This window comes from Equus caballus, chromosome 31, assembly GCF_041296265.1.
Source record: "Equus caballus isolate H_3958 breed thoroughbred chromosome 31, TB-T2T, whole genome shotgun sequence".
NCBI classification, from domain to species: domain Eukaryota; kingdom Metazoa; phylum Chordata; class Mammalia; order Perissodactyla; family Equidae; genus Equus; species Equus caballus.
The window spans coordinates 4854943-4879088 of NC_091714.1; the positions used below are offsets into that span (position 1 = coordinate 4854943).

Here is a 24146-nt window from a genome sequence, read left to right on the forward strand (position 1 = left end):
AAATCTTTGACTCCTAATATTTTCATTTTAGGTACCTCTTTTTATCTTGTTTGGTTTGGAATTACCAATTTTGTTGATCTTTCCAAAGAGCCAACTTTTGCCTCTGGTATTTTCTTCTCTCTTTTTTCTGTTTCCTATGTCTTTGATTTCTATTCTCATCTTCAGTATTTTATTCTTTCTACTTAGGTTAGTTTCTTCTTTCTTGTTACGTAAGGTTGCTGTGCTTTTCTTACTTCTTCAGGTAGAAATTTAGATCATTGAATTTAGACATTTATCCTTCTCAGATATATGCATTTAATGGTCTATGTTTCCCTGTTAGTGCTCCTTTAGTTATTTCCCACATTTGTGATATGTTGTATTTTCATTTCAATTTTATTTGAAATATTTTCTGTAATCTTTCATGACTTCTTCTTTGACTCATGTATTATTTAGAAGTATGTAGTTTAATTTCCAAATATTTTTACTTTTATTGATTTTTCAATTAATTACATTGTAGTGAAAGAAAATAGTCTGTATGACAGAAACCTGTTAAATTTATTGAGACACACTTTATGGCGAAGGATGATCCATCTTGGTGAAAATACCATGAGCATTTGAAAAGAATATGTATTCTGCAGTTGTTGGATATAGTGTTCCATAAATAACAATTAAGTCAATACAGTTGATAGTATTGTTCAAATTATATATGCCTTTACTATTTATTTTCTCTAGTTTTCTATCAATTTCTGAGAGAAGGAAAATATTAACTTTTCACTGGAGAACATTGATAATCTATGACTATGTAATCATATCTATTTACCTCTTGTTATGTATTTTGTATTGCCTTAAATATATACACATATATTTATTTGAGGCAATATCTGTACATAAAATATATAAAACGGTATATATAAAGCACACATACATATATATAGATGTAGGTATAGGTATGGTTAATACATGTAATTTAGGTAATATTCATTACAAAATTATTAGAATCATTTTTTAATTTTTCTTTCTCCGTTATATACTCTTTTGGAAAATGTAGCTAGTTAGTCATGCAACCAAGGATTCCAACTAACTAGATGGTAGTCACCTGTATTCTATACTCTCTCTATTAAGAAATGATTAACTTGTGTAAGATCAACAGAGCCAAACCAAATCCTAGCAATGCTAAAAAAAGACATTCTTTATTAATTTCCCTCTCAAGTGGATAAGTTTCCACACTTTTTAACAAACAAATATTCCATCCCAAAGGTCTTCATTGCGGCTCAAGTATAACTGCCAATATACGTATTACTCAGGACCTCTTTTTTATTTTTTAAAACTCAAGTCAGAATACTCTGGATGTCTTTTAGGTACTGTGATAGATTTTGCGCAATTCAAAGTGTTATATTTTCTTATTAATAAATACTAAGAAATAAAAGAAATTTGATGTTCTCCTTCTAACGGAACATTTTGTCTCCTTAAAGATATTTATTTATACCGATTAATTAGATAGTTTATAAAAAGGACAATCTAGGAGAGCATTCCAATGCATTTTTCTCTTCCTCTTTTACTTTTGATGGTAAAGGTAGAAGGCTAGTTTGGAAATTCTGCGTGCAATCCTGCTTTTGTTTCAGTCTTGTTGCATTGTTGTTATGTATTAGCTGTGTTTAGTTTGTGTCTCTCTGGCAATGATGCAGCTCGGCGGTGCTTGGCTTCTGGGTAAGTTAACCCCGGCTACCATTGGGGCAGATGACTACTTCAATTATTACATTATATTTCACAAGATGCCGTATACTGAAATACTTCCCATTTATCAACCTAATAGCTCAGTGAGTATCTCCTGTAGTCTTTATGGTCTGGGTCAGTTAGCTCTGGAGGTCAGAGTGGTGATTATGAGGCCAGGGTTGGTGGTTTTAATCCTTGTATGGGCCAGTTACCTTCTCAGTTAGAAAAACCCTCATACACAGCCATGACCTGTACTTCTAACCTTGCTGTCTTGTAGTTGCCCATTACGGATTATAAAGGTGATATGTCTGAGAATGTAGATGACATGGTGCAATTCATCATCACTATTAGGAAAAAAATTCAAAGCAAATATTCCCTTGACTAGGTATTTATTCCATCCTAAAATGTGGAAGCATATACATTGATTTGAAAGTATATATGCTTGCATCTAATTGAATCTTTTTTGATTAAATCAAATATAAAATCAGTAGCTTCATTGAATTTGGAATATTGAAGAATAAAGCAGATTAGCGCTTGAATTTCAGAATACTTTTAAAGCTCACAACGTGCCATATCCAAACCTCCCAGAGGCACATCTTACTAGGCTCATGAATCCTTTGAGGCTAATTTGAAACTGTTATTTTTCTTCTAGAATCATCATATTTGCTCTTTTTCACCGAGGTGCATTTATTTTCTAGCCTTGTTTGGATTGTCAACCCAGTCTTTACCTGTGTAGGTGGCCGAGTCCTAGTGTATTCTAAAGTCAGTCTTCCATCTTTTTAGTAATTGTACTTTGCCTAGTGTAAGCCATGCTTTTGGAACACTCTTTTTGCCAGCACCACCTTTCGACTCCACTATCAACAGAAAGAGTTTGGGCTCTTACTCAACATCTTTCTCCACCCCAAATATTTGCTGACCTCTGCTTTCTTCAAACTGAATTATAATGTAGAGAAAACAGCAATGAATTGCTTTGAGAAACTTCATGTTAGGCTCTAGGAAAAAAGAAAGGACATAATTTCAGTTCAAGAAAGACCATCGTTTCATGAAACAGAGGGTATGGTAAGTGTGTAACCAATGCTGAGGGAATCCTTCAAATACTGAACTGTGCTAAATGTTGAGTTCATTGCTTTGAATTTCATTCTTCTCAGTATACTTAGCAGAAAGAATATAGAATTAGGAAGCCAGTATAGTTATATTTAATTTATCCTAGCATCTCTATTTATTTGACCTAACATAAATAGTTTAGCTGTCTGAATGTTAATTTCCCCACCCATAAATGGAGGATGATAACACATATATTGTAGAGATTTTTGTGTGAACTATCAATAATATATTTGAAAATAAGCACATTTTCTGTTACAAAAGTAGATGTTCAGAAAGTGTTAAATAAACAGGTTGATAGATGGATTAAGGCTTGCTTCTAAAGTAAACTGTATTTCTTTAAAAGAATGATACAATGGTGAAATTATTATATCCTTGAAATTTTTTCCTAAAGCACGCATTTTCTTGCATTCCACCTCATACTGCCTCAGTTTAGGTCTTTACTACCTCATGAATGGAGTGCTAGAATAACACCCTTACTGCTCACTTCTGCCTCACCTCTTTTTACAAAACAAAACAAGCTGAAAAACAATGAACACAATCTATTTATTTGCAGTATATGCTAAATAAACTCACACATTGCAAATGTATACAGAGGGAGTCAAAATACCAATATCTGTTAATTTTGTCATCAGAATTTGTGGTTTTTCCAGCTATATAGATATAATCGACATATAACTGTGTAAGTTTAAGGTGTTCAATGTAATGATTTGATATATGTATATTTTGCAAAATGATTGACACATTAATGTTAGATAATGTCTCCATTGCCTCACATAGTTAAGGACTTTTTTTTGCTGAGGAAAATTCGTCCTGAGCTAACATCTGTGCCCATCTTCCTCTATTTTGTACTTATGTTGCCGACACAGCAGGACCACCCATGAGTGGTGTAGGTCTGCGTCTGGAAACTGAACCCGGGCCACCAAAGCAGAGCATACTGAGCCCAATCACCAGGCCATGGGGCCAGCCCCAGGTTAATGGCTTTTTAATTTTTTTGGTGAGAGCTTTTAAAATCTACTCTCACAGCAACTTTCAAATATACCCCAGTATTCTTAACTGTAGGCACTATGCTATACATTACATCCCCAGAATTTATTCATCTTTTAACTGGAACTTTTTGCATTTTGACCACCTTCACCCATTTCCCCCATTCCCTGCCCCCGACCCAGGGAAATCATCAGTCTACTCTCTGTTTCTACGAGTTTGGTTTTTTAGATTCCACATGATAAGCGAGGTAATTCAGTGTTTGTCTTTCTCCATCTGACTTACTTCACTTAGCATAATGTCCTCAAGTTTCATCCATGTTTTTGCAAATGGCAAGATTTCCTTTGTTCTGTGGTGAATAATATTCCATTGTGTGTGTATGTGTGTAGCTTCTTTTCCATTCATCTGTTGATGGACATTTAGGTTGTTTCCATGCCTTGCCTATTGTAAATAACACTGTTCTTAACATGGGGGTGTAGCTATCTCTTCAAATACCGATTTCATTTCCTTTGAATACATACTCAGAAGTTGAATTGCTGGATCATATGGTAGTTCTATTTTTACCTCCTTGGTTAAATTTATTGCTAAGTATTTAACACTTGGATACTATTGTAAATGAGATTGTTTTCTTTATTTCCTTTTCAGATAATTTGTCATTAGTCATAGAAACACAACTGATTTTTGTATGTTGATATTGTATCCTGAAACTTTACTAAATTTGTTTATTAATTCTAGCAAATTTTTTGGTAGAATCTTTAGGATTTTCTATATATAAGATCATATCATCTGCAAACAAAGACAGTTTTGATTATTCCTTTCTGATTTGGATGCCTTTTATTTCTTTTTCTTGCCTAATTACTCTGGCTAGGACTTCCAGTGCTAAAATAGGAGTGGTGAGAGTGGGCAACCTTGTCTTATTCCTGATCCTAGAGGAAAAGCTTTCAACCTTTCACCATTGAGTTTGGTGTTAGCTGTGTGATGTTGTCATCTAAGGCCTTTATTATGTCAAGGGGACCGAAGTCAGGAATGACCTATGTCTCCATCTTGATGACATCACTCCCCAGCATTTGTTTTTATCATTTGCTGAAGTCTGCCAATATTTTTTCCATGCATAAAATATCCGTATTTTTTATTTATTTTTATTTAAAAAAGTTTAAGATGGAATCCATTTCCTTTCAGCCTTACTTTCCTGCTCCAAAAATATATTTCAATTTCTTAAAATATATATGTATATAAAATACATATACATATATATTTTTTTCCAATGATACTTCTTATATAGAGGGTTAAAAGTTTAAAAGAATAGCTGTTTGTTTTGACATAGTTTTTCCTCAGGACATTTTCAGCACTTAAATTCAGGTCATAAAGATAGGTTAAAATGCCATTTTCAGAAGACAGGAGGGTGACAGCTGCAGTGTTTTATTTCTATGCTCTTCGCTTTATTTGTGCAACACTGCAGCATACATACAACAGCATCAGAAGACCACTGCGCAATGAAGGGTGACATTAGGGAAAGGAATCTCATCACATTAATGGGAGCTGTGTCTCTATCTCCCTGTGTGCTTTACTGAATGCCACTCCGACCTCTTCGGTCCCTTTAAAAGAGAAAAGCACATCTGCTTTGTCCACTTTTCTCTTCATGCTGCTTGCAATTTTGACCTCTGCTGAGATGTCCATGCATCTTGGCTCTGTGTCACAGTCACTGTACTTTACGGTATAAATGCTAAGGGCACAGAAAGAATTAATCTTGGAAAAATGACTGAAGTTGAACATTTTTCTATGAAAAAGAAGAGTTTATTAATGCACTCAGAGAAAGAAAATAAATGCTATATGTGATCGCATGGAGTGTAGTATAGTTTTTATTGCCAGGAGTTGGGAATAATCACATTACTCATCTGTGTCACAGATATGAGTGAGTTAGGAAGGTTTTCTTTATCAAATAGCTATAAAAGCTTTCTTTAGGACTATTCCACACCATCCCAATTTTTATTTCTGACAGTTGTTGTCTGTAGTTTGTTTGGATTTTCTCTTTATTATTCCCTTTTTGAAGCTGGTGAATAATACAATTTATATGCTTTCCCTTGATGATATGATAAAGAGTATATAATTAATTTGGAGATCCTAGAGTTTGAGATTGTTTCATATAGTAAGAGTTTATACAGTATAATGGAAACACAAGAGAGAAGAATAAATCTTTAAGGGCACAGGGATTGACTGAGTACTGATCTTTTTATGATACTTAAGAAATACATGAAGCCACTGTAAAAACCAAACAAATTTCCAACTGCACTACCATCAATCAGCATTCTGTAGGGAGAATGCGTCTTTGTTGATCTAGGAGGGGTATTGGTCAGGCATGGTTTCTTGACAAAATGATACTGAATCCTCAAAAAAGAGGCATAGCAATAGAGAAATATTTTCAAAAAATAAAGATTAGTAGAAGATAAGGCTCTTATTCTACCAGATAGAGAAAAATATGATAAAGTTATAATGATTAGGAGTGGAATGCTATACAGCTTGTTTCTGGTTATGATGGATTGGATTTGAACTCCTGTCTTGAACAAAATACAAAAAGTTTTTTAAATTGTTTCAGATATTGGAAATAGGTGGCATAATATAGATATCCCTGGAGGAAGGGAGATGAATGAGATGAATCCTGGAGTTGACTCAGCTCTCTGCCTGGAGGGAATTTCCAGATTGCAGTACAGGGAATGGGAACCCATTGCAGGGTCTGCTTGTCTCCCTGAGTTGAGGCATTATAATTCAGAATAACTGAGAATTTATATTTCTGAGAGGATAGGCAGCTACACATCAAGAAGCCAATTACTAGAGAAGGCATAGCAATATACAGAGATCTGAAGCTTAGAAGAGGGGTCTCCTTGAGACTCAACTGAGACCTGAACAGTACACAAGCCTGGGAAAAGACAACTGGAAATGAGCCAGTGGAGTTATCCCAAAATCTCACTTTAGGTTAAGAATAGTGTTTGTTCTCATCAGACAGAGTGGGAAGATGTGCCAACACATGCTAGCTTGAATAGAATACTCCAAAGGCTCTTGCCTCAGTGCTTTGGCCAAATTAGCTCTAGATTAGAGGCTGTTCTGTTGCTACTTAAGAATGTTTAAAGACAAGCCTAGAAGGATCACCTGATTTCAAGTAACTTAACAGAATCCTAGAAAACAGCTCAAATATAGTGAAAGATATATGGGGGAAAACTACCACTCAACAAGGTAAAAATCACAATGTGCCTGTCAGGCTTTTGAACAAAGCAAGAAAAAGGACCCATGATAGGGAGAATAATCAATCAATAGAAACAGCCCATGAGTGGCACAGGAAATAGAATTCGTAGACAAGGACATTATATTTTGAGCATGTTCTATGTGTTGAGGAAAGTAGAGGAAACTATGAGCATGTTGAGGATAGACTGACGTGCATAATATACTCACATCAAAATTCTAGAGCTGAAATATGCAATGTTTCATAATATATATATGGGGGATTAATAGTATTCTTGACATGGCTGAAGAAAGATTAATGAATTTTAATTCATCATAATTAAAGGACATAGCAGAAAATAACTATCCAAAAGGAAACACAATGAAATAAATAAGTAAAGAGATAAACAGAGAATCAGTAAGCTGTGAGACACCAAGAGGCCTAATATATGTATAATTGGAATCCTAGAAAAGGAGAATGCAGAAAAAGATCTGAAGAAATATGGCCAATTGTTTTCCTAAATTTAATAAAAACTGTAAATAAATAAACCCAACAAACTTCTTAATGAATAAGCAGCAGAAGTATGAAGAAAAGTATAAGGATAATCATAATCAAATTGTTTAAAGTCAGAGGGAAAATATTTAAAAGAACCATCCAAAGATACTCATTATGCAAAAAGGGAAAAGGAAAAATAGTACAGCAGACTTCTCATCTTATCAAATAAAAAATATATAACACTAGTTATAAGACTGTGGATGAACACATTTACAGTAATATAAGGAGAAAAAATTAGAATTCTATATGCAGTTATTTTTTTAAATAAAGATGAAATTAATTTTTTTTGATATACAAAAGCTAAACAAAGTCATCCCCACCAACCAAAGTAATACTAAAGAAAGTCTTTCAGTCAAAGGAAAATTATACCAGATAGAAATATGGGCCTATACAAAGGAATTGAGAGAGCCTAAAGTGGTAAGTGTGAGAAATAACGCTTCATTCCTTATTTTAAAATTCATTTTAAAGATAATGGAAGTGTCTCAAATGAATAATCTAAGCTCTCACTTCAAGAAACTAGAAAGTGGATAACAAAATAAACCCAAAACAAATAGAAAGAAGGGAATAATTACAATAGAGCAGAAATCAATTGTTGAAAACATAAAAATAATAGAAAAATCAATCAAACCAAATGCTGCAGTTTTAAAAATAGCAACAAAATTGATAAACTTTTAGCAAAACTGTCAAAGAAAAAAGAGTGGAGACACAAATGGAGAAGATTGAGAATCGTGTGGAAGTGATATCATCAGAGACCCCAGAGCCTTTTAAAGAATCCTAAGGGAAAATTAGAAATACCTATCCACACATCAGTTTGACACCTTGGAAAAAATGGACCAATTCCTGGACAACTACACATTGCCAACCCCCCTCCCAAGAAGACTTAATCCTAGCAAACATTGAAAGAAGAAATAACAACAGTTTTACACAATCTCTACCAGAGATAGAATAGGAATGAACGCTTGTCATCTAATTTTAAGACACCAGCTTTACCCTGACTCTAAAAATACGCAAAGACCGTACAAAAAAGAAAACTGCAGAAACAATATCCTGCAAGAACAAAGACCCAAAACTCCTCAGCAAAATATTAGCAAGTCAAATCCAGTTATATATTTATAGATGGATAGTTATAGATTTATATTCATATACATTGGATGGATAGATGATAGAACGATCAATCAATGTATTGGTCAACTGATCTATCTGAAGAATAATACACCACCAACAAGTCAGGTTTCTTTCCAAGTGCTAAACTTGTTCGATATTCAAAAATCAATCAATATAACCCATTATATTAACAGTTTAAAGAAAAAACTCACATGATTGTATCAATAAATACAGAAAAAGCGTTTGACAAACTATCCTCATTCTTAAGACTTTTCAGTGGCTTCTGATTGCCCTTAGACCAAAGAATAAATTCTGTCAAGTGTCCTGCAGCTCTGTCTGAGCTGGCTGCGTAGGATCTCTCTGGGACCGCTCTCTCCAGCTCGTTATTCCAGCCATGCTGACCTTCTCAGGGTACACGGAGTAGACTAAGCTCTGTACTTCAGGTTGTTCTCAATCAAAATTGTCTCTGCTTCTCCACCATTTCCCTCTCTGCATCGCTAGATTTAAGTCTGTGTGTAATTTGATCAGGGAGACTTTCCTAGAAAAGGCCAATATAAGTGAATTCTCATCCTGTTACAACTCATCCTCCCAATTCATATTTGTGATTGTGGTCATATGGTAAAGTTTATATACACATTTGTGATTGCTTACCACTGTAACTCTTTCATCTAACTCATAATGGGTACTAGCAAATATTTATTGACTGAGTGAATGACTCACTTCACAATGACTTCAGCGTTAGAAGTATTTTATTAATGGGCCTTTCATTCTTATTAGGCAGAGCAAATAGGAGAAAACACATGGTTGAAAGCAAGTATAAGTGGATCAACATTTTACATTTAAGTAGGCCTGCTATTTTAACTTTATTGCTATATTAAATGTATTTATTAATTTTGTGGTTTATTTATGAAATGAAATTTATTGAATTTCTAATATGTGCCAGGCACAAAGGACACAGCAGTGAATAAGGCAGACAAAACTCTCAAATCTATGAAGCATACAGGCTTGTGGGTCTTTTTGTTGTTGTTTGTTTCTTTTAAGAAAGAGAATACAGTAAATGAAACAAAGAGTAGTCAACAGTCTTCCTTCCCACATAACACTAGTTAATATAAAAGAGTGCCACTCACACATAGTTAAAATATTTAAACCATTTAGAAAGAAATGAAATGAAAAGTGAAAGCATCTATTGTCATCTCCAACCCTTATTTATCTCCCTAAAGGTGACCATTGTGTTAATTTTCTTATGATTTTTTATGGAGAAAAAAGAAAAAAAAATCATATATTCTTCTTTACTTAGAGAAAATGGATGACAAGATATTATTCATCTTTGTTTTTCACTGAAATCATGGCTTGGAAACTTTTCATATCAGCGCATGCATATCTACCTCCTTTTTATGGCTGTGCAATATTATAGATATAACATATTAAAGTTATTAATATAATTGTTAGTATTTCATAATATTAATATAACTATTGTCCTATTGAGTACTCTCTATGTTCTAGGTTTTCTATTATAAAAGCATTTTGAGGCCCAGTGGCATAGTGGTTAAGTTCATGCACTTCACTTTGGAAGCCTGGGGTTTGCCGGTTTGGATCCCAGGTGCAGACCAATGCACGCTTATCAAGCCATGCTGTGGCAGGCATCCCAGATATAAAGTAGAGTAAGATGGGCACGGATGTTAACTCATGGCCAATCTTCCTCAGCAAAAAAGAGGCTAATCTGGGCTAATCTTCCCCCCAAAAAATAAAAGGAAAAAGCATTTCGATAAATACGAAATATGCTGTAATAAACAAAATATTTCATCAGTGAGGAGTGTCATATAATGACAATTAGTTCATTCGAAAAATAAAATAATAGACTTTATAATATTAAATATTATTCTGATCCTATAACCTTCCTACAAAGTAAAGAAGCAGAGTCCAGTAGCTCAGTATCTATTACTTATCTATGTATTAAAGGACCAGAAAATCAGTCATAAGACAGGGAGTGAGTAGTTACTGAATCAATCAGTTTTTTAACTATTTTCTCCTTTTTTGGAGCAGAGCTAAGAGCTTTTCCATAAGAATCTTCTTCTTCTTCATAAAAAGAGTCAATATTCCAAAAGTATACATGTATGTAGGGAAAAATTCCTGCTATATGTTTTGATAAACTCATATAGGAGTAATGGCAATGTCTTTTGACCAATAATTTGGGCTAAAATTCAGAATTTTCTATTGTCATGTCTCTGATGAGCTCCACATTTCTTCTGGAAGGCAGTTGATACAAGCATAGCAGTGGCTCTGCTAAAGGTAACATCCTCTGCTTTCAAGGAGCTGTGAGAAATCAAGACAGTCCACACAATGCATCACACATAAGCACTTTGACAACAAAATGAGAGCGTTCATCTGAAACAACCCACCAGATGCTTGCATGATATCCTGTCAATATGGTTCACTTAATTCTGTCAAAGCCCTTCTGACAGTGTGGTTGTTTCGTCTTGTAACTGTCAAAGATTCTTTTGTATTGGCAGGCCCAGCAGGTATCATTTTTGAGTTCCTTTTCTTCAAACTCACATGATCACACAGATGCAGTGAAGAACTGATCAATAAATTAGCATAAGGTTCTAATGAGGAAAATACATGTGCGAGCTAATCCATTTCATTGTTTAAAAAAATATGCTGGGGAGATGCTGTATACTCAAGAAATAGACAGTTCTCCTAACACATTGTTGCTGGCTCCACTTAGTCTCTGCTTTTTCATGGTGTTAGGAGTATGAGATACATGTTTTCCTTTTTATTTCTTTTAAGCTAGAGACTGTGTAACTAAATGTGTTATATTTGTTCCTTAAACCTGCAGGATTTCTGGCTGAACCTCTCTCTAAATGTTGAAAGCAGTGTTCTCTGAAGCTGAAAACTTTAAAGCTCAAACAAATCAATTTGTGGACAGAGCTGAACCAACCACAAGACTTAACTTGTGGAAGAGAAGTATCCAAGAAATATCAGGAATAGAACAGTTCAACTGGATTTTGACTTAAAGAATTTTGGCTCAGAATATGTCAGAAAGTTTCTCAAAAATAAGGTTCACTCTCCAAGAGTTAGATTTTTAGAAACTTTTAATTTGAAATACTTAAATTAAAAAAAGTTGGAAAAATGGTAGCACTCCCCTATATCTTTCCTCCTGCTTTCTCCAATGATAGCATTGTAAGAAACCACGGTACATTATCAAAAGCAGAAGTTTGACATTAGTACACTACTAATATATAGCTACACACTTTACCAATCCTATTATCCTGGCAACTATGATATTGTCTCCATCACTGTGATTTTATTTCAAGAATGTTATAAAAATTAAATGATAAAGTGCATAAATTATTTTTAACAGCTTTATGACTACAGAATTACACGTAAAATTCATCCATCTGGAGTGTACAATTCAATGCATTTTAGTATATTCACAGAGTTTTGTAACCATCACCACAATCGAATTTTAAAACATTTTAACCTCGAAAAGAAACCCCATACCTATTTGCAGTCACTCCCCATTCCCCTACCCCCTGAACCTACACAGAATTAGACAATGAAGAATCAACTTCCTACTTTCTGTTGCTATAGATTTTTCTGTTCTAGATACTTCACATGAATAGAATCATACAATATGTAGTCTTTTGTGACTGGCTTCTTTCACTTAACATAATGTCATCAAAGTTCACCCATATTTTAGCATGCTACAGAAGCCCATTCCTTTTTTATTGTTGAGCAGTATTTCATTTTATGGATATGCCATATTTTATTTATCCATTTATCATTTGAGTTGTCTTTGGCTATTATGAATAATACTACTATGAACGATTGTTTTCTCATTTGTGTGTGGACAAGTATTACCAATTGTTGAGTCATGTGGTAACTGTATACTATCATAATGGGCAGGTCACATCTTACACAGCTCTGGGTTGCAGGATTTGAGTAGAGATGTTTTAATTCCTCTATTATAAATATCCAGGAATGCAATTGCTGGGTCATATACTATATATTTAACTTTGTGATAAATTGCCAAACTGTTTCCAGAGTAGCTATAACCATTTTACATTCTCACAAGCAGTGCATAGATATCCACACGCTCATCAGAACTTCATATTTTGAGTATATAATTTTTTATTTTTGCCATTCATATAAGAGTGGTATCTCATCATGGCTTTAATATGTATTTCCTAATGGACAATGGTGTCCACATCTTTCATGTGCATATTTTCTATTGCATACCCTCTCTCCTTCAAAAGTCTTTCAAGTCTTTTGCTCATATTTGAACTGTGTTGTTTGTTTTCTTACTGTAACATTTAGAAAGTACTTTATATATTATGGAAACGAGTCCTTTGTCAGATATGTGATTTCCTGATATTTTCTCCCAGTCTGTGGCTTGGCTTTTCATCCTCTAACCAAGGTCTTTCACAAAGCAAAAGATTTTAATTTGGGTGAAGTCTAAGTTATTGATTATGTTTTTAATGGATTGTGCTCTTGGTATCCTATCTAAGAACTCTGCCTAATCTTAGGTCACAATGATTTTCTCCAATATTCTCCAAGGTTATACTTACACATTTTACATTTGTATCCATAAATTAATTTTTTAAATAAAATGTGAGCTTTACTGAGGTTTTTGTTTGTTTTGCCTATCAACATCCATCTGTTCTAATATCATTTGTTTAAAAGGCTATACTTCTCCACTGAATTGCTTCTGCCACTTGGTTGAAAATAACTTGGGTGTATTTGTGCTCATCCATTTCTAAACACTTGACAATGTTGAATTTTATCTGAGCCCTGCTATCCTGGAAAGCGGTAAATGTTAAGAAATCCCCTTAACCTTTGGATTTGAGCAAGATTAATGTTTTACCTGAGGCCAGTCTGTTTTCCAGGAGGAGCACTTGAAAAGGGGCAGCATGCTGGCTTAGGCTCAGTGGGCCAAAGTTCAAGAGAATCTTAACCAGTTTGCTTGACAAGCATTTTTTCCCATTGATGCATAGGGACAAACAGTTCAGTTAACCACTTACAAGGTAAAGAATGGGAATCTGGAGTGTCTGTTTCTAGCCTTGTCAGAGGTAAGCAGCGTGGCATCCCTGAGTCTTACCTATTTCATACGGCAGAGGATGTTACTTTTAGCAAAACCTCTGCTACGCTTTATATCAACCGCCTTCCAGGAGAAATGCAGATCTCATCAGAGATGTGATGATAGAAAATTCTGACTTTTAGCCCAAATTGTTGGTCAGAAAAAATTGCCGTGACTCCTATCCCAGTTTAACAAAACACGTAGCAGGAATTTTTCCCTATCCACATGTATGTTTTTGGAATGTTGCCTCTCTTTTTCTTTTTTTTTTTTTGGAAGAAGTTTACTTACGGAAAAGCACTTAGCTCTGCTCCAAAAAAGGAGAAAATAGTTAACAACTGTTTACTTTCCAAGTGTGATTCCGTAACTATTCGCTCCCTATCCTGTGACGGACCTTCTGGTCCTTTAATACTTAGGGAAAGAATAGTTACTGAGCTACTGGACTCTGCTTTGTGGAATGGTCATAAGATCAGGGTAATATTTAATATTATAAAGTCTATTATTTTTCTTTTGGAATGAACTAAACATCATTTTATCACATTCCTCACTGAGAAAATATTTACTACAGCATATTATGTATTTGTCAAAATTATTTTATAATAGAAAATTGGAGCTATTTAATCAAAGACTAGTTATATTAAGTATGATATAGCCATAATACTGCTTTGCTACAAAAATGAGATAGAGGGGCTGGCTCTGTGGCGTAGTGGTTAAGTTTGTGCACTCTGCTTTGGTGGCCTGGGGTTCTCAGGTTCAGATCCTGGGTGTGGACCTACACACTGCTCATCAAGCCATGCTGTGGTGGCATTCCACATACAAAACAGGGGAAGATGGGTAAAGATGCTAGCTCAGTGACAGTCTTCTTCAGGCAAAAAGAGGAAGATTGGCAACGGACGTTAGCTCAGGGCCAATCTTCCTCACCAAAATGAGGAAAAAGGAATGAGATAGACATGCATGCGTTGATGTGGAAAATTTCCACATCACAATTTCAGCGGAAAACAGAAGTGAACAACTATCACCCTTTTTCTCTAAGTAAACAAGAATATACGCATATGTTTTTCAGAAAGAAAGATATATAGACTATTTAAAGCAAGTAAATGAGACGTTGTACGAATGGAGAAAAACTCAGTACGTGGCTGGACAGAGAATAAGAAACTAGCAAGTGAATTGTGCAAAATTCAACCCACACAGGTCAGAGGAAAACTATGAAAATGTGATATCATGAAATCCAAGATAAATGAGTCTTTCAAGAAGGAGAATAGTTCAGCTGCTATTGAGAGGTCAAGAGTAGGAGGGAATACAGTGTTTACTGGATTTAAGTACGTAGAGATCACTGGAGTTATTGGCCATAAAATGTCCCTAAGGAATGACATTGTAGTGAACTGGAGATTGATTCAGAGAAGAGGAATGGAAAGAGGGAGTGAAAGATACTTTTGAGAGTCTGGTTGTAAAAGAGTATAAATTGGGAGGGCAGTAATTGGATAGAAACATAAAGTCAAAAGAGGGGCTTATCTGCTTTAGTGAGACATTCTAGAATATATTTGCATATTCAAGGAAAAGTAATTAGGAGAGAAAAGTAGGTTCATTAGATAGGAGAGAAAATGTGTGCCAAGGTAGAAGGAACATGATTCTGGGGGAAGCAGAATAATGCCCCCCACCCCCAAAGATATCCACACCCCTAATGCACAGAATCTGTGAATCTGTTACTTACGTGACAAAGGGCACTTTGCTGATGTAATTAAGTAAAAGATCTTGAGATGGAAAGGCCATCCTGGATTATCTCTGTGGATCCAATGTAATCACCAAAGTCCTTAGAAGTGAAAGAGGGAGGCTGGGAGACAGAGGCGGAGGAGAAGATGTGATGATGGAAGCAGAATGTTATTGTTGGCTTTGAAGATGAACAGGGGCCAAGAGCCAAGGAATTCGGGCGCCTCTAGAAGGTGGAAAAGGCAAGGGAAGGGATTCTCCCCTGGAGCCTGCAGAAGAAATGCAGCCCCTCTGACATCTTGATTTCAGCCTCCTGAGACCCATTTTGGATTTGTGCTATCACCAGCAATCTACTGCAGCTTCCATCTGGTCTGCTTCTCCTAAACGTTTCACATCTGAAATACTGGTTGTGGTGGCAGGACCTTATTTCTTACTGACTTATTTATTCATAAAACCATCTCATTAGAAGTGCAGACTTGATTCCTACTGACAAAATTGCTTTCCCTTTATATAAAGAAAACATTTAATTATCTATGTAATTAAAATATTTGGTATTCAGGTCAAGAATGACCAGTATAAGCTCAATGTTTTCTCATGTCTAAGATAGCATTTAAATATCACAAATGTGACATTTATTGGTTTTCTTTTTCATATCTTCCCAAAGTTAATAATCAGAAACAAAATCTTGAGAAATTCCTAACAACACATGATTATGAGGGAATTCCCAGGAGTGATATTTGACATGTTCCCGTGGTATATCAGACAGCACGGAATCTTCAAGATATAGAGTTCTTGGGGAGTCATCAGATCTTATCTTACAGATGTGATGTAAGCTTAGTCATAATACTGATGGAACTGTCACAGTTTCTGCATGTGTGGCTCGCACAAATGCCACACGTTCAGAAGGGAGCAGTCTTCTTTTCTCTGGTCTGCAGCTTTTCCTGACACTAGCATATGAGTTTCCACATACTTCATACATCGCTCTGTTATAGAAAATTTGATAATATATAATAGTTATTAATTTACAGTATTTTTTACCTGAAGGGTGTAATAAGGATAGGAATATTGCATAACTAATTTTTATATTTATAGCTCTAATCATCATACCTAATATATAATAGACATTTAATAGAACATCAAACTGAATATAAGTCAGTGTTTTTTATGACTTTGCCACAATTTGTACATTTGACCTTTCGCTTGGTCTGAACAGAATCTCTGAAGTTATGACAATAACTTGTCAAAAGCTGTCACATTTGCAGCCTGTGTCGCTTTGCTCAAGTTAGGAAGTCTACCTTTGGCTCAACTTTCACATCTGTAAGATAAAGATAATAATAGTACCTAGCTTGTGTTGTCATTTGAATATTATATAAGATGTTGCATACGAAACTCTTAGCACAGCACCTAACATAGTCTATCTTCAAAAAATGTTAACGGAAATCGTAATTATCCTGCAAAATGATAATATTATAGTTAACGAATATTGATATTGTTATACATTTATTTTTCTCAAATGGAATACTAAAGGACAAAGTAAGCTGTATTATCTATCACTTTTTATATTAGATACTTCATTGGAGCAACAAATAAAATATCACTAATGTAACCTGAAGAGGAATGTATTAAAAGGATATTGAATGATTCACAAAGCCCATAGGAAATCTAACAAACAAGATTTGAAGGCTACATAGAGAGAAGCAATTCTCAGAATCAAGCCAGCGGAAATACTACTGCTGGAGATATAGCCAGATGCCTACCACCAGCAGCAGACAATGCAACAGAGTCGTTCCCATTGTGACCTCTAAGACCTGGACGTAACTGCTATTGCCACCACCACCCATAACAAGAATGGGTTCTGTTCAGTCTGTGGTGTATCAGATCATGAGCTTATGACTCAAATTATTGGGTCCACATGTTCAGTTGGAGAATTCTAGGTCATGTGCCCTCCTTGCCTGCAAGAGAGCCTGAGAAAATGAAACTTTGGCCTTTTTAGTTTCTATGAGGGGAGGTGAAGCTCTGTTTCCTATGACGTAATTCCACAATCATAGAAAGGCATTTCTGTAACTCAATAGCAAAAGAAAATGTAAGAAATCCTCTACGTCCTAGCATGTGTTAATATGGAGAATTCATGGGATTTCAAAGAAAGGAAAATTAAGTTTAAAAAATGCACTATCGGGGCCGGCCCTGTCGCCAGAGTGGTTAAGTTCATGCGCTGTGCTTTGGTGGCCCAGGGTTTTACCGATTCGGATCCTGGGTGCAGACCTAGCACAGCTCATCAAGCCATGCTGAGGCAGTGTCCTACACAGCAGAACTAGAAGTGCCTACAACTAGAATATACAATTATGTACTGGGAGTGGGGTTGAGGAGAAAAAAAAAAAGGGAAAATAGGCAACAGATGTTTAGTTTAGGGCCAATCTTTGAGAAAAATAATAATACAGAAAATATACTATCTTGAGGTTAGTCATGTATCAGATTTAGCATCCTTAAAGATCTTTGTGTCAGTAGACTAGCCCTCACCTTCCTACAAACCAAAGTGATTTCCCCTCTCTTTCTGTGGTACAAATGTTTACAGTCCTATTTCTTTCCTCTTCTTGGATTGGAATAAGGATGTGGTATTGGGAATGATGGCTGAGACATAAGTGTCGTGATTCTTGGGCTATTTGTGGCAGGTGAGCAGCATGGGCGTGTTCTTCAACTCGGACATATTCTAAAATTCTCAGAGGGAAATCTTAAGGCCAATTCTATATGTGGAGTATGGTCATCGTATCCTCTCCTTTGTTCTATAATTAAATTATTCCTAGATTTCACTCAGACCATAACCAAATCCTACCTCGTGCCTACTACACAAAATGCATGGAACTTCCACATGCACACTAGGTAACTGAACAAAGTCTTTACTTTTACAACTTTTTAAGCAATTGTTTAAACTTTTTCACTTGCCTTTTGATTTCCCAAGGGCATCTTCTTGAATGTTGTTTCAAAGAAATAATGTTTCTGTGTTGAACATGGTAAATATGTAACTAGAATAGATGTGAAATTCCTGACAAAAAGGATTTCTCCTGAGTGTTTCACAAGTAATATAATGAATTTTCACTATAATTTCGACAAAAAGTCAAGTTTCTTATTATGGTAAGGCATTTCAATTCACTCGGAGTTAGAATATTCAGAAGCAGCACCGTATTTAAATATGTATGAATATGCGTGTATATAAATATTCATATTTGTACAGTTTATTAGTTACACACTATGTCTCTAAGCCCAGGGGTGCAGTAATATAATTTAAAAAACACATTCCACATTTCAATGTTTAAGGCATTTAAAGTCATTATGAAATATATGGTAACTAATAATGTTAATATAAATTTCTTTTGCAATAGTTGTGCGTGTGTATACATATCTATAAAATATAAAAACTATTCGGCTAAATATATTCTTACATGGGAAAAAAAGCTTTTTATTTCCTAAATATCAAGAACATATTAGATGTCAATGAATGGTAGATTAAGTTCATTTCTCATGAATTAAAATTTAAAGCAAAGATGTAAGGTCCTTACATAATATCCTGGACAAGAAGAAAACTAAGTCATGAATCTACAGGACAAGAAAGCTCTGGAACCAGTATTTCTCCAAGAGTGTATGCCAATTTCTGATGGCTTAAAACACAAATTTAAGAAGCCATTATAAGAGAGAAGAGAGAGATCCAAGTCCTTGAGCAAGGGGAGAAATTGCATTGAAGAAACCCTTCTTCATGTAAGACCCTCTGGTAGGTGGCCCATTTAGTGGATAAAATAGGAAAAAATCTAGAATTCACATCCAAGCTAAACATTTGGTTGTGCCAATCTTGGGTTGGTAGTGTCTCCTAGCTCCTAGAGAAAGCAAAAATAAAAATAACAATAATAATAAGCAAAATAGAATGTGTGCATATACAATAGAGAGAGAGAGAGAGAGAGACCTATTCAGAAAAAACAGACTTTTGTTCTAGGCCTCAAAGCTTTCTTACCAATGATGTTAAAAACAAATGTTCTCAAGCCAAATCTCTATATGTAAAATGAAAAGAGGCCACAATTATTCTGATCCATCAGCAAAAACTCACAGATGTAGACACACGATGACTACCGGCATTTGACTCATCATATATAATACATAAAATAAATATATTTGATATACTTAACGAAATAAAAATGACTCAAAATATAATAAGGGAAAATAGAATATAATATGTGAGAATAAATTGAAAAATGAAACAAACACAAGCTCTAGAATAAAAAAAATTACAATGGAAATTAAATGGCTGTACACCAAAATAAACATAGCTGAAGAGCAAATTGGCAATAGATCTGGAGAAATTACACAGACAATTTGAAGAAATTACACATGAAATGCTCCGTAAAAGGGAGAGTGCACATATTAAAGATAATTAAAAATACATATAGGACAGCATGGGAAAGCCCAGTACACATATCAGAACCCCAGAAAGAAACAAAGGAGAGAATGGAAAGGGGAACAAATTGGAAGGTGGGGATCACAAATTTCCATTTTTTTTGAGATACAGCAATGTACATATTTATAGAACCCAGCAGTCTGAGATAGCCAGAACGAAAATAGAAAAACAATAGAGAAATCAACAGCGACAAAATTTTAAAATATCGAGCAACTGACAAGTCTTTAACAAGAGTGACCAAGAGAAAAGGAGAAGACTCAAATTACTAAAATCAGTAGTGAAAGAAGGGAAATTACTACTGAATTTTCAGAAATAAAGATCATAAGGGAATATTCTGAACAATTGCACGCCAGCAAATTATATACCATAGATAAAATGGGCAAATTTTTGAAAAGATATAAAATACCAAAACCAGTTCAGAAGAAATAGAAAATCCGAAAAGACCCATAACAACTGTACAGATTGAGTATTCCAAATAATATCCGCAAAGAACAGTCCAAATCTACATGACTTCACTGGTGAATTATAACATTTATTTAAGGAATTAACACCAATCTCAGAGGAGGAAACACTTTTTAACTCATTTGCTGCAACCAGTCTTACCTGATACCAAAACATTACAAGAATATAGACACAAAAACTCAACAAAATTCTAGAAAACTGAATCCAGCAGCATTTCAAAAGGACTATGCAGCATGTCCAAGTAGAATTTATCACAGAATTGTAAGGATAGTTCAACACGCAAGAATTAGTCAATACTATGTACCATGTTAATAGAATAAAGGGAAAAAATAAACACACAACCATGTAATAGACACTATTATCTCAATAGACACAGACAAAGCATTTGACAAAATCCAATACCCTTTCAAAATAAAAATGCTCAGAAAACAAGGAGCGGAAGCAAACTTCTTGACTTGATGAAGGGATCTACCAATAATAAAACAAAACAAAACAAAAACATAGCTGACATCATACTTAGGGATAAATTTCTGAAAGCTTTTCCTCTATGACCAGAAACCCGACACGGATGTTGTCTTAGTCCATTCAGGATGCTATAACAAACTACCACAGACTACGTGGCTTATACACAACAGAAATTCAATTCTCACAGTTGTGGAGGCTGGGAAGTCCAAGACCAAAACACTGGCAGATTCCATGTTTGGTGAGGATCCACATGTTGGTTCAAAGACAGCTATCTTCTTGCTGTGTTTTCACACGGTGGAAGGGGTGAGGGAGCTTTCTGGGGTCTCTTTTCATAAGGACACTAATCCTATTCACGAGCGCTCCAGCAACATGACCCAACCACCTCCAAAAAAGCCTCACCTCCTAATATCATCGCATTTTGGGTTAGAATTTCAACATATGCATTTGTGGGGTTTGAGGGCACACATTTTCAGTCTATAACAGGTTCTAATATGGAATTCTTGTCTCAAAAGTAGGTAAAAAACAAAAATAAGAAAAGTATTAACTGGAATACATAGGGCTTTCATATCACCTCTCCCATGTAGGGAAAGGATAGAGACAGATCTGGTTTACCGGTAAAGTGATCAGGACTAGGAATTTAAGAGATTTCAGTTTGAAACCTGGTTCCTCCACTAAGACCCTCCCATACCATTTCTGAGTCCCCAAAAGGCCATGTGCAATATATCTAAATATTAAAAGACTGCAAATCAAGGTACCAGGCTGTTGAATAAAATGTGTTCACTCCTCTTACCTCTTCAAATATATCTTTCTAACAATCTAGGAGGCTAGGATCAAATTGTGACTCCTTAGATTTCTCCCCAAGTCCCTGGCCTCACACTCTCTATTCTTACTCCCAACTCTATGTTGCAGCACGAGAAGTCTTAAGTGTATGTACATGGACACCTCCACTCACACACCTAAGCTGAGTCCCCTGAGAAGCCAGCCACTTTTTCTCCTGGGATGAAAATCTTGAGTGGTATGGTTTACCCTTGGAAGGAGAAAAGACTTACTGGCTATGGACGTGAGCTCTAACCACTGCGCAGGGAACCCTGGAGTTCCGGGGGCTTTGAGCATGGTCTATAGAGGGGAGTAGTAGCTCTAACAGCCATATCCCTTTGTTATCCAAGACTCTTTGCCTGTGCACAGAGATGTCGTCAGAGAAGAGCCATAGTGGGACCTCTGAAACACAGGCTCCCCTTCTTTGTCTCCAAAGACAGTATTTCTTCCACCAATTACTTGTGGAATATTTGGCAAGTGTTGTTATCCTCAGCTGTAAGATAAAGATAATATGTACCTCATTGAATTATGAGAATTAAAAGAAACGAGAAATAAAGAAAAAATATTCCACGTTGCCTGATACGTGGAATGATGAGAATTACCTTTCTTTCTTCCTCCTTTCATCGTTACCTTAATTTCCTCTGGAATCTTAGATTATTCATTTATAGAATAAGACTAATATTAGTGCTTAATTCTCAGGATTGATTTAATGAATACATCATATAATAAGTGAAAACGAAACCAAAAGCGGTCAATAAGTGGCATAAATGGCAGTCAATACATAAGGCACTGAACTGAAGAAGAAAATATCCTCTTGGGAAAACATAAGTGGAATTTATAACTATTTGGGAGTTTCTGATAGAACCATCCTGATAGTTACACTTTTATATAAAAATTTTCTCCGTTAGTTGACCTAGAAATGCTTTAACTTAGTTTTAGCCAAACCTGATAATATATAAACTAAATTTGGAAAACTCACCGAAGATTTATCGTATAATCTCTGATAATACATGTCAGGGAGATTTCTGTTGGTGCCAGGCCTCAGATGTTCTGCTTTTCTCTTGGCCAGCATAAGCAGACGACATCCTGCAAAGAAGTTGGCCCAGAGATAGAATTGGAGGAGAAACTCTGTGTGCATGTAATTTGAAAGCAATCTGGATCACGATAAAACAGACATCATGGTGGCATTTTGAAGCTCACTGGAGTCACCAAAAGAGGAAAATATTCTCAAGTAAGCCCTGAATAGTCTCTCTTATCCAGCCATGGCACCCTACCTACATGCATGTGAAACAGTGCGAAACCCTCTGAGATTTTTACAGCATCTTTATTCAACCACCACTTCTGCTACTCTACCCACCACACACCCCCAACAGCATGAATGAAAGTACCACTTTATTGCTAAGCAGTACATCTTCCAGAAGAATTCAGAAAGTTTAGCAAAATCTGATTCATGGAAACCTCTCAGATGCTGATGTTTAACTGGCATTTGGTATACAGTAGAAAAACAATTAATGGATTTTGCACTGTTAATTTAAGAAGGCATCATATTAACTTTCGGAAAAGTCAATCTGTCTGATACATAACTCGTTTAGTTGTATCGATACATTTTAATGAAGATCCTTGAGTTACAGAAAAGAAAGGAACAAACTTTAACCAAATTTTCAATTTATCTCCAGCCCAGCTTTCTCCAACCAATACACCTTTTGTCCGGATTCCTTTTTAATGAGAAAAATTGACTTTTACTTCCCCTAAGTTTCCTATATCATGCAAATATATTCTAAAATAGTAAGGACATATGGCCATGGCTTACTTATCTTAAAAAGAATATGCCTAACATGTAATCCATGATTTTGTTAATGTGAAGAGAAATTCCACTGAGAGACAATTCAGCATATGGTTATTTTATTTTTGAGAAGAATAATCCCTTAAAATTGCAACTTAATGTTAAAGTTGATAGACAAATATACAGTGTTCTATATGAAAAAGTTACTTTACATTCTCTCTATTGTATTCTTAAGAAACACATAAAGGAGAAAACTGTAAAGAAATTACAAGTATTCCATTATTTCTACAAAGTTCAAATTAAAAATAAATTTTACAAAAAAGGCAAATTTATAGAAGCAATCATTAAGGGATAAGTATAAAATTATATGATGGCTTAGCTGTACTTTTTCCTCTATATTACATAAATAGAAACTTTACAATATTCCTCAGAGTTAGGCTAGTGTATTCCCTATTATTTTATATACATTTTATCATATAAACCTCGTATATATTATCATATATACTTAAAGCTTTAAAGAGAGGAAGGACTTTCAAGTAAAGAAAGTGTTGTATAGTTACCATTGGAAGAGGACAAAATATATGAAACTTTGGTCTTCTTCTCATTTTAATAAATTACCGGATATATCAGTAGCTATCTTCTGAGGCATAGAAATCCAAGACTGATGAGCAGAGAGAATCTCTCCAAAGACCCAAAAAGCTGATATCCAGGCTAAAGCAGAGTGAGAGCTCCCCCAGTTCAGCAAGTA

At 35.1% G+C, this 24146-nt stretch overlaps 1 long non-coding RNA gene across 2 annotated transcripts in view; it reads left to right on the forward strand.

Annotated features, from left to right (window-relative positions):
* The first annotated feature begins 2613 nt into the window (after positions 1-2613).
* Positions 2614-24146, forward strand: part of LOC138921653 (uncharacterized) — a 92607-nt gene continuing 71074 nt past the window's right edge. For both annotated transcript variants that reach the window (XR_011434397.1, XR_011434396.1), the window contains exon 1: positions 2614-2751. This is a non-coding gene — a long non-coding RNA (uncharacterized lncRNA). The remainder of the gene's footprint in view (positions 2752-24146) is intronic.